Consider the following 11,377-nt stretch of genomic DNA (forward strand, 5'->3'; position numbering starts at 1 on the left):
ATGCAATCCAAATGACCATGGGTAGCAGAATGAGTGAATAAATTGTACAATTAATAGATTTTAACCAGGAAATAATTGAATTGGAGGTACTTATTAACAGATAAGTCTATTAATAAGAGATAACAGAGATAAGTTATACATGGTCTAGAGGATAATTTCAACTACCTGAACCAGAATCTTTCATACATATTCTCCAAGAAAACATGAGATATACAAGAAGCACAAATAAAACTACTCAGGATCCAGGCCTTCTCCAAAACTGGTGAAAAAGAATACCACAAACTTCAAATTAACAAAAAACTGATAAATACAAAATTCCAACTGAGCTTCCTTCACTGCCATAAGACTTAGAGTGCAGAGTGGGAGAGGCAATGCTTCAGAAAATGGTTGAAAAAGAAAATGAAGATTATAGAATCTTGAAAGAAAATCTCAAACAGTAAGTGCCAAAACACTAAACAAGACTGGGTCTTCATAGGTTACAGCACGGACTACAGGCAACAGACAAGAAAATGAGATCAAAGATCACAGCTTCAAATGAGCATTCGGAGGGATCAGTTATATTAGCAGCAGATAATACCCCTTAAAGACATGGCAGTAAAGGGTAAGAAAGTAGTGAGGGGGAAAATTAAAGATTCTGTAGAAACAAGAGAAGTCATGCTTACACTGCACTGCCACCACTAAAACATGTTATCTATTTAAAGAATTGCACTTCATTATACAGACAGAAGAAAACACCTTTCAACTAGGAATGGGTCCACAAAGTACTATTGAAAAAAATAGGATACTTTTAAAAAGCAATACAGTGCAAAACTACTTTTGGAAGAAATAGAAAAGTTGAATTAGAACATTTCCTAATGAAAGGTCTTCCTCACACATACAGCAATGTAAAAAGAAAAAAAAAAACCCTAAGATTAAGCTCCAAACAGATTAAATATCCTCAAACAACTATTAGATTTTGTGTGTATGTGTGAAATTTAGAATCAGAAGTTACAGTTTAACACTTAAGAATAGAAATGGACAAAAAAGGAAGGAATTTCACAAACCAGTGAAAATAGAAGGAAATGACTATATGTCTAGAAATGAAGACTGGATTATCACAGTCTGTCCAAGACAGAAAAAGTTCAAAGTTGAATAATAAAGATCAGTAAACAGAAATAGGAATAAACTAAGGCAATTTAAGTGACAAAAAGAAGTAGAAGCAGATCGCAAAGAAACTGCTAAGGTGAAGAAGACCCAACATATGTAACATGGGAATTCTGAAAGCAGCAGAAAATGAAGCAACAGAACAGGAATATTTTATAAATAGGATCCAAGAAAATGAAAAAAATGACAATTGGTAAAACTGACCTGGAATAATCAAGTCTGAAATTTATCTTACTAAAATTATAGCACATTAAAGAAAAAATTATCAAGACCAACAGGCAAAATAATCGATTTATAATGGTAAGAATATTAAGATTTTCTTGCACTTGTCAAGAGCAATATAAAAATCAAAGCAAAAATGGAACACCATTGTAAAAATCATAAATTATTAGTTCTATAATTCAGCCAAGCTCTAACTGTGGGGGCTTTAGAGACACATTTTAACATGTTATAACAGAATAGTTTACTCTTGAGCCATTAGTGGAAACCCTACTAGAAGATGAACTTTATCCAAACAAAAAATGATAGAGAAAATTTTCCAAATTAACTGACAGCATTTAATATACTTAATGGCAGAGCTAATTCTAAAATAAGAATGCTTACATGAGTCTAAAAATAGAATATGACTATCTTGTTGTGCCAAGTAGAAAGAATACAACTGTGTATATGTAAGCAAAGGGAGAGGGGAAGAAAAGATAAAGTAAAATGCTATAGTTTGGATGTGGTTTTTCTCCCAAAGATTCATGTGTTGAAGTGTGGTTCCAATGTGGCAGTATTCAGAGAGTGGTAGGACCTAGAAGAGGTTGGCCATAGTAGAAAGTTGTTGCTGGCTCCTTGCCTCTGGCTATCTTACTGTGTGACTGATCTCTCACTGTCAAGTGTGGTGGTACCGTGATAGCATACCATCTGCTATAAGATCCTCGCCAGTGCTGAGCAGAGACCAGCACCATGTCCTTGAATATCTAAAACTGTGAGCTATATAAACCTCTTTTCTTTATAAAGTACCCACCCTCAAGAATTTTGTTATAGTAAGAGAAAACAGACTAATATGTAAATAAGATCATTGTGTATAGATAACAGGTAGAAGTCGAAAAGTGCCATTCAAAACTAACCATCTAGATGAAACATATTAGGAGGGATCAAAGACTTAATAAAAGTTATAAATATTTGTACCTATAAATACCTATAGATAGATGATTAATTGGATTGTGGATTAAATACAGAAATATATCCTAGGCAAGCACACATACTACTGGGAAAAAGACAAATTAGTGCATTTTTTTAGTTATATAAGAGTGGGAAAAAAGATAATGAAGAAAAGCATGAGTAAATTTTCCCATGGGATAGGTGGTGAGTTCTGGGATGGTAACAGGGTAGAGCAGGAAAGACCAGTGAAACCTTTACTTGTCTTGCAAGGTTGGGGAGGCAATGTGCTATTAGGAGGGGTGTGCAAGAAACACACAACTACTTACTAGATTTTAACTTGCAAAGGGTAAGAAGTAAGTTTAAAACCTGAAAAAGGAAGAAGCTTAAAGGTTGAGAAGAAAAAGGTTGAGGATAGCAAAGGCCTGATTTGATGACTTACCTGTTACCATATCTGACAAAAGGCAAGAAGAACTACCACTGGTAGAAAATATTACTTCTCTCTCTCTCTCTCACTGCCTAACTCTGCTGTAGAAAGAAAGAAAGAAAGAAAGAAAGAAAGAAAGAAAGAAAGAAAGAAAGAAAGAAAGAAAGAAAGAAAGAAAGAAAGGAAGGAAGGAAGGAAGGAAGGAAGGAAGGAAGGAAGGAAGGAAGGAAGGAAGGAAGGAAGGAAGGAAGGAAGGAAAAAGAAAAGAAAAGAAAAGAAAAGAAAAGAAAAGAAAAGAAAAGAAAAGAAAAGAAAAGAAAAGAAAAGAAAAGAAAGAAAACATTACTGAGGGGGTGGGGTTTGGTGGGAGGGGGCATTGTGGCACAACAGGTTCAGTCGCATCTTTATGTTTGAGGCCCAGGAACTGTGCTGCTGAACCAGCCTCCTCCTAATGCATCTGATAAGCAGCAGAATATGGCCCAATTGCATGAGCCCCTGCCACCCACGTGGAAGACCAGGATAAAGTTCTGTTGCAGCTATTTGGGGAGTGGACCAGCAGATGGAAGACATCTCTCTCTCTCTCTCTGTCTCTCTCTGTCTCTCTCTTGCTCTCACTCTTGCTCTCTCTCTGCCTTTGAAATAATTTTTAAAATTTTTTAAAAAAATAAACTATTACCAGGAGCCTCAATAGTTAAATACAAAGTCCAATTATATAGTAAAAGATTGCTAAAAATATCAAGAAAAAATATTTAGTAATAACCTAAAAATAAAAATAAAATGAAAGATCCATAAATGACCCTGATAATGAAGTTAGTTATTTTAAAATGTGATTAATTTTAAATAAAATAGAGAAAAAGATGGACAAAATGGACAAAGAGGTTTTCAAAGAATTAGAATTTATACAGAAAGAATTTTAAAAATCTCTCTAATTTACCATAAAATCAAGTCTCTGGGGCCTTGTCTCACAGTGGTTAAGCCATTGCTTTGCAGTGTCAGCACCTCATTTTAGAGTTCTGGTTTCAGTCCCAGCGACTCTATTTCCAACCCGGCTTCCTGCTGATGTACCTGGAAAGGCAATGAAAGATGACCTAAGTACTCTGTTCCTGGCCCCATGTGGGAGACCCAGATTGAGCTCCAGGATCCTGGCTTCAGACTGGCCCAGACCTGGCTCTTATGGCCATTTGGGGAGGGAGTGAACCATAAAATGGAAAATCTCTCTCTCTTTCTGCCTTTCAAATAGATAGATATGATAGATAGATAGATAGATAGATAATAAATCTTTTTTAAAAGAATAATGTCTCCTTGTTGTATCTAGTAATTTTAACTTGAAGATATCACATAAGAGGATCCCATTTTACTGGCACTCTTGCTTCTATGACTGTGAGGACTATTAGTTAACAAAAACAGGTAAACAAAAACCTTAGCAAGTTTAACAAAGTGTCATGCAAAACAAAAATCAAAAGTGGATACTTAAGTTTTTGTTTATGACACTCACATTCCATGTCAGAGTGCCTGATTCAAGTCCTGACTCTCCCATTTCTGATCCAGCTTTCTGCTAATGTGTATCCTGGGAGGCAGCAGATGATGGCTCAGGTACTTGTGTCCCTGGAAGACCTGATTGAGTTCTGGTCTACTTCAGCGTGGCCCAGCTCCGGCTGTTACAGCAAAAACCTCTCACTAGGCCCCACCTCTTCTGCCATATTGGAACACTGCCATATTGGGACCACATTTCCAACAAATAAACCTTTGGGAACAAATCACATGCAAACTACAACATTTTACTCTTACTTTTCTTCCCCTCTTCCTTTGCTTTCATTTCCTTAGTTACATTCTTTGTACTTGGCAGAATATGATGTGCACATTCGATTCTAAGACTCATGTCCCCATTCTTATTTTTAGTATTAGCTGTACCATTAAAGCTGCTGGCACGCTGCGGCCGGCGCACTGCTGCTGATCCCATGGCAGGAGCCAGGTACTTATCCTGGTCTCCCATGGGGTGCAGGGCCCAAGTACTTGGGCCATCCTCCACTGCACTCCCTGACCACAGCAGAGAGCTGGCTTGGAAGAGGGACAACCAGGACAGAATCCGGCGCCCTGACCGGGACTAGAACCTGGTGTGCTGGCGCTGCAAGGCGGAGGATTAGCCTAGTGAGCCCCGGCACCGGCCGCTGTCAGTTACTTTGTTAAATTTTCGCAATCACCTTTTATTTGGATAAAAGTCATCTTTTGGCTGGCTTTCCACTAACAGCACAAGAGCACGTCATTTTCTGTTACAAAATGTTAAAATCTATGTCTCTAAAGCCCTCACACTTAGAGCTTGGCAGACATGCACAGAAAATATGTACAGAATTTCTCCTCTTTTATCTCCTATGAAAGTGTACTCTGATACTCAAAATCAAGTGATTCTTCACTGAAGTCAGGAAGGGACATGTCTTTGTAAATCCTTCACTCATTATGACATCCTTTCATGGCATGACAATTAGTGTGGCTTGTTTAAACTGCAGTAGGACTATATGCAAGGGCACAGTAGTTTAAAAAGTGGTTGAGGAAGGAAAAACAATGAAAAATTGAATTTGAAATTATATAGATTTAATATGTACAAATGAAAGGAATAAAAATAAGTATTAAAATTGCCTAATCTCTCTGCCAGAAAAAGTATAGAATTAACACTCAAAAAGAAAAACAGGTGACACATAGTTATTACTAATCCATCCCATTCTATTTCCATACTTTGTAAAGAGTGCGAATCTTGGAAGAGATCTTTTGTTTTGTTAAAGGATATGGGAAAGTAGTTATGGATGTTGAGCAACACCACAGGAAACCCCTGACCAGGAGATAATGAGAGAGAGAAGGGAAAGAAGGAGGGAGAGGAGAGCAGAGATATTTGGATAAATGAATCATCAAATACAAAATCTCTCTTTCTCTGTCTTTCCCTCCTTCCCCTCCCTCTCTCTGCCTTTCAAATAAAAATAAATTTGATTCTATAAAAATTAATTAATTAATAAAAATTAATTAAAAATTAACAAAAATTTGATTTTCATTGTTTTCAACAGATTCAATGTGATTTGACATACAGTTCTAAAAACATAATGATAGCCCCTTCCTCCCTCTCTCCTCTCCCTCCCACATCCCTCTCCATTTCCCTCTATTTTTTAAGTTTTTGAGATAACATGTTTCAAATTTGCATTACAGTAAAAAGTCTCAGTATTTCACCACTTAAAAAGTTTAACAAGTAAGAAGTGAAAAGATCCTACTTTAGTGGGAATACAGACAATGGCTATAAATAATAATTGAATGGAAAATGACCATTTCACTCATATACAGTAAATTTTAAAGTAATCACACATCACTAAAATTGTAGTAGTATAGCATTCTTAACCATTGGTTTGACTAAAGTATAAAACAAAGTTTTGTAAAACTTATAAAGCTAAATTTGTAGTAATATTGATATACAGACATTTCTTTGTTTTTTCCTTTTTGTTTTTTAAATTTTAGCTCCCACATATAAGGGAGAACATCTGGTAGTTGTCTTTCTGGTTCTGGCTTATTTTACTCAATATGATGTCCTTCAGTTGTGTCCATCTTGCTGCAAAAGGTAGAATTTCATTCTTTGTCATAGCTGAATAATATTCCATTATATATAGATTATATAAATTTATATATTTTTCTATATATTTTCTTTATCAACTCATCTGATAATGAACATTTTGGTTGGTTCCAAGTTTTGGCTACTGTGAACAGTTCTGCTATAAACATGGTAGTGTGGATATTTCTTTGATACATTGTGTTCGAGCCTTTTGGGTATATACCCAGTAGTGGGATTGCTGTATCATATGGTGAATCTATTTCTAATTTTTTAAAACATCATCATACTATCGTCCACAGTGGGTACACTAATGTACATTCCCGCCAATAGTTGTATGTGTTCCTCTTTCCCCACATCCTCATAAGCATTTCCTAGTCTCTGTTTTGAGTTTTAGCCATTCTGACAGGGGTAAGATAGTATCTCATTGTGGTTTTGATTTGCATTTCCCTGATGGGTTGTGATGCTGAGCATTTTTTCATACATTTGCTGACGACTTGTATTCCTTCTGAGAACCGTCTGTTGAAGTACTTTGCCCATTTCTCAACTGGATTGTTTGTTTTGTTGTTGTTGTTGTTGTTGTTGAGTTTTTTTACAGTGCTGATATACTTAGGCTATTAATCCTTTACTGGATAGGTGGTGTGCAAACATTTTTCCCATTCTGTTGGATGTCTCTTCATGCTAGTGATCATTTCCTTTGCTGTGCAAAAACTTCTGAGTTTTATGTAGTTCCATTTTTTTGGTTTTGCTTTTGTTGCCTATACTTTGGGGGTCTTGTTCAAGAAGTCATTCCCTACACCAATGTCCTGGAGTGTTTCCCCCTATGTTTTATTCCAGCAGCTACACAGTCTTGGGTCTTAAATTTAGGTCTTTGATCCATCTTGAGTTGATCTTTGGATATGGTGAAAGGTATAGATCTAATTTCATCCTTCTACATACATAAATCCAGTTTTGCCAGCACCATTTGTTGAATGGTCTGAGCACTTTTGTCAAAAATCAGTTGGCTGTATGTATGTAGATTAATTTCTGGCCCTCTGCTTTGTTCCATTGACCTATGTATCAGCTTTTATGCCAGTATCATGCTGTTTTAATTACTATAGGTTTGTATATGCTTTGAAGTCAGGTATTGTGATGCCTCCAGCTTGATTTTTCTTGTTCAGTATCGCTTTGGCAATTCTGGGTCTTTTTTGATTCCATATGAATTTTAGGATTGCTTTTTCTAGTTCCTGAAAGATGTCATTAGTATTCTGATAAGGATTGCATTGAATCTGTAGATTGCTTTAGGTAGTATAGACATTTTAATGATATTGAGTCTTCCACTCCATTAGCAAAGACTATCTTTACATTTTTTTGTGTGTCCTTGATGATTTTCTTATCAAAGTTTGATCATTTTCATCATAGAGATCTTTCACTTTTTTTAAAAAAGATTGATTTTTTTATTTGAAAGTTAGAGTTACACAGAGATAAAGGAGAGGCAGAGAGAGAGAGGTCTTCCATCCACTGGGTCACTCCCTAGATGGCCGCAATGGCTGGAGCTGTGCCCATCTGAAGCCAGGAGCCAGAAGCTTCCTCTGGATCTCCTACGTGGGTGCAGGGGCCCAAGGACTTGGGCCATCTTCCACTGCTTTCCCAGGCCATAGCAGAGAGCTGGATCAGAAGTGGAGCAACCAAGACTTGAACCATATGAGATGCCGGCACTGCAGGTGGCAGCCTTACCCACTACGCCACAGCACCAGCCCCAGTCTTTTACTTCTTTAGAGAACAAAAAAGATAAAAGTTTAAAAGAGATTAAAAGAGATAGAAGTTTTGTTAAAAGAAACAAAGTTTTGTTAAGTTTTGCTAGATGAGCTGCAATTTACCCCTCTTTTCCATTTTTGCATGAAAGCTTTAGTAGAAGCCTATATTATTATTAATATTTTATAGTGATGGGTATGTGTTTACTAGGTATGAAATTTGTCTAGACATCATGGCGTGTGAGGACAGAATTATCTAAAAGAGGCCCAGTTGCATTTGGTGTCTGCATAAAAGTTACATATAGCAGAGGCTGAATAAAAATGAGGTAAGATTATACCTCACAACCCTCCCTAGAATTCCTGCATTGATTCCAGACAGACTACCTGCCAAACTGCAAAGAGTATCTGGGTGGCTTCTGTCAAAGACAAAAACTTGATAAGTAAAGAAACTGTCTTTGTTCTGGCAATTGAAACATGAATAGTTGTGCAGAACTAAATATCAGAGTATCTTAGGAGGATGGTTTTGCCATAGATTTTCATGGAAAGAAGTAAACACATGGCAAATTGGAGATTTACACTAGGGGTTGTTTTATAAGCAGGAAATGTTTCTAAGATAATTCAACACAAAATGTTGGGGGTTCTTTTGTCTGTTGTTAGCAAGTTTTGGGGGACAAACAATTCAAATTTCAGCAAATCAATCATAAAACAAACAGCAGGATAGTAAAAGCAACAATTTTAAGAAAGATTTTAAAATTGAATCATCAATTCACCAAACACCATTGAAAAGTTTTGGGGATCCTGAATTTAATCTGTATATTTTTAAAAGTTGGTGGAAATTGAATTAAAAAGGTAAATTTATTTTGGAACAACATATATTGAAGTTGATGCACAGTTTTCTCTTGACATGTGTTTTCCATGAACTTTTTTGTAAGACCCTCATAGGTAAATGAGGAGTAGAGATGAAGGAAATGTTAGAGGGGGCACAAAAAGGAAATGAGAAGAGACGCTTTCTCCATCTGGAGAAATAGCATGTCCTGGAGACTTGAGAGCTATTAATTGTATTTTGTGTTTAGAGATATTATGTCCCTTGTTGGCAAGGGTTTGGAGTAAATATTGAGATTGGCCGTCATTGATAGCTTAATAAGAAAGTCATCTACCCACTCAATCTACCAAGGCTCAATATTTTCAGAGGTGACTGATGGACTGAAATTCCTCAAAAGAGGTGAACCTGACTTTTAATGGATGAGACTGAGCTGCAGGGAAGGAAGCTGACCATTTCCCATCACAAACCATCCACATCTCCCCAAGCACACGGTCCTCTGAGAAAGAGAGGGGCTCTGCTATGGGAAACCTTCCTCAAGAGCTTAACATAGCAGCTGTAGGTGTTTTCATTTTGGCTGGAGAGCAGGCTATGCATGAGAGCCAAATTATGGTGGGCTTTTATTTAACATTGATTAATGGTTCTCCTGAACAAATCCATAGGGGCCAATCTGAATGTATATGAAATTAAAAGAATTGGAATTTAAAATCAATTAAAAATTGACATTAATATATTTAAAACAGAGAAACCAGAGGGAAGTTGAGTCAAAAATAAAGCCTAATGTATAGGAACTGACCATTATAAGACAGCTAACATTTACAGTGAGAGAAAGGGTGGAAGAAGGTCAACTCTGAGGGTTGTAAGGAATGTGCAGAAGTCAGCCCACTTCCATGTAGACTATATTCTAGTTAGCACATTGCTGGGCTTTAACACGCCACAAAGGCCCTGGGGGCGGGGGGGAGGGGGCTGTCTCCATGATGGTTGTCACCCAGCTTTGAATTAAGAAACTTATCTTGATCAGTTCTGTTTCTGAAAATTTACTCTATGCTAGACCTGGTTAGATACTGGTTATACAAGGATGAAGAAGACAATGTCTGCATTTAAGAAGACTTTCTGGAATAGACATAGGTGGGTAAGCAGCTATACATTCATTCAGAGAAACACACAGGCGGGAACAAAGAAGTCTTACTGAACAGGCAAAGACTGTGAAGATAAGCAGACACTGAACAAAAGAAACAGCAGGAACAAAAGTTCAGAGTATGAAATACAGCTCACATCCCTTCTGTCCTGTGTGGAAGGAGTAATGTTTCCAATTAGTGAGGTTAGTGTGCCTGAAGTATGGGTGGAGTCAGAAGTCCTGCAGTATGAGGATGGAAAAACAGGTTGGGCCTGGGTGTGAACAGCCTTGGGTCCCAATTTGCATTTTACCTGCATGTAGTGTTGCTTTCTTAAAGATCAGAGAAGGCAATCTTGCACAAAGATAATTCTGACAACATGGAATGGTTGGGTAAAAGCAGAAACAATGGGAAGCTCAGTCTAAAAGGGAGCTATTGCAACAGATTGGATGAGAGATTGTTAGACTCAGAAATAGGTCAGGGCTGGACACTTCCAGTAGGACTGATAGAATCTGGTAGCCACTGATTGCCATGGGCTGCAGAGTCAGGTCTAACAGGAGCACTGGGGTTGTGCTGGAATGTGTGTACTTCACAGGCCACATGAGTTCATTCTGGTTCTGTCATCCACTGGCTCTAATTCTGAGCAAAGGATGTAAAAATAGCCGGCACCACGGCTCAATAGGCTAATCCTCCACCTTGCAGCGCCAGCACACCAGGTTCTAGTCCCGGTCAGGGCGCCGGATTCTGTCCCGGTTGCCCCTCTTCCGGGCCAGCTCTCTGCTGTGGCCAGGGAGTGCAGTGGAGGATGGCCCAAGCTTGGGCCCTGCACCCCATGGGAGACCAGGATAAGTACCTGGCTCCTGCCATGGGATCAGTGCGGTGCGCTGGCCGCGGTGCGCCGGCCGCGGCGGCCATTGGAGGGTGAACCAACGGCAAAAGGAAGACCTTTCTCTCTGTCTCTCTCTCTCTCACTGTCCACTCTGCCTGTCAAAAAAAAAAAAGGATATAAAAATAGGCATAATACCACCTAACTCTTTGTTTTCTTCTTTGGAAAAAATTAAATGATGCAAAGTATATTAATCTAACATAGTACCTGGTACAAAATAATTAATCCATAGGGTTAGTGCCTTTCTGCTGGTATTCAAAGCCTCCCATAATTTGACATACATGAATCTTTCTTATCGGATGGTCCACTTCTCTGTACAAATACAGGACTATTCACTATTTCTCAAATATGCCTTATTCTTTCTTATCTCTAACTTTGCTATTTCTTGTCTTGGAATGTACATCCTTGACTCAGTTTTCATTGCTACTGAGGAAGGTTAATTCTCATAAAAGGCTTTGCTTCAAACTACCACCTCTAAGAAGGCATCCTTGGTCACACCACGTGGCAATCATCTTTCCTTCTAATAA

The 11,377-nt window shown here is 37.8% G+C and overlaps 1 protein-coding gene across 1 annotated transcript in view; it reads right to left on the reverse strand.

Annotated features, from left to right (window-relative positions):
• TTPA (alpha tocopherol transfer protein) overlaps nucleotides 1-11,377 on the reverse strand; it is a 39,565-nt gene that overhangs the window by 5,996 nt on the left and 22,192 nt on the right. The window contains exon 5 of the transcript XR_011389114.1: nucleotides 3,648-3,778. The gene's annotated coding sequence lies outside the window, so the exon portion shown is untranslated. The remainder of the gene's footprint in view (nucleotides 1-3,647; nucleotides 3,779-11,377) is intronic.

Source organism: Oryctolagus cuniculus, chromosome 6 (genome assembly GCF_964237555.1).
Source record: "Oryctolagus cuniculus chromosome 6, mOryCun1.1, whole genome shotgun sequence".
NCBI lineage: Eukaryota > Metazoa > Chordata > Mammalia > Lagomorpha > Leporidae > Oryctolagus > Oryctolagus cuniculus.